The sequence below is a fragment of the Arachis duranensis genome, chromosome 7 (assembly GCF_000817695.3).
Source record: "Arachis duranensis cultivar V14167 chromosome 7, aradu.V14167.gnm2.J7QH, whole genome shotgun sequence".
Classification (NCBI taxonomy): Eukaryota; Viridiplantae; Streptophyta; class Magnoliopsida; order Fabales; family Fabaceae; genus Arachis; species Arachis duranensis.
The window spans coordinates 12,241,171-12,241,584 of record NC_029778.3 but is presented as its reverse complement, the minus strand read 5'-3'; positions in this window follow the sequence as shown (position 1 = coordinate 12,241,584).

Sequence of the window (414 nt, the reverse complement as noted above, 5' to 3'; positions counted from 1 at the left end):
AGAGCTCATGAATGGCAGAAGTAAATCTAGTGGAATCTCTATGGTCTCATTTTGAGTCTCAGATTCCCATGGTTCCTCATTGGGGAACTCATTGGAGGTCAGTGGACGTCCATTGAGTTCTTCCTCAGTGGCGTTCACTGCCTCTTCCTCCTCTCCAAATTCGGCCATGTTGATGGCTTTGCATTCTCCTTTTGGATTTTCTTCTGTATTGCTTGGAAGAGTACTAGAAGGGAGTTCGGTAATTTTCTTGCTCAGCTGACCCACTTGTGCCTCCAAATTTCTAATGGAGGACCTTGTTTCAGTCATGAAACTTTGAGTGGTTTTGATTAGATCAGAGACCATGGTTGCTAAGTCAGAGGTATTCTGCTTAGAACTCTCTGTCTGTTGCTGAGAAGATGATGGAAAAGGCTTGCT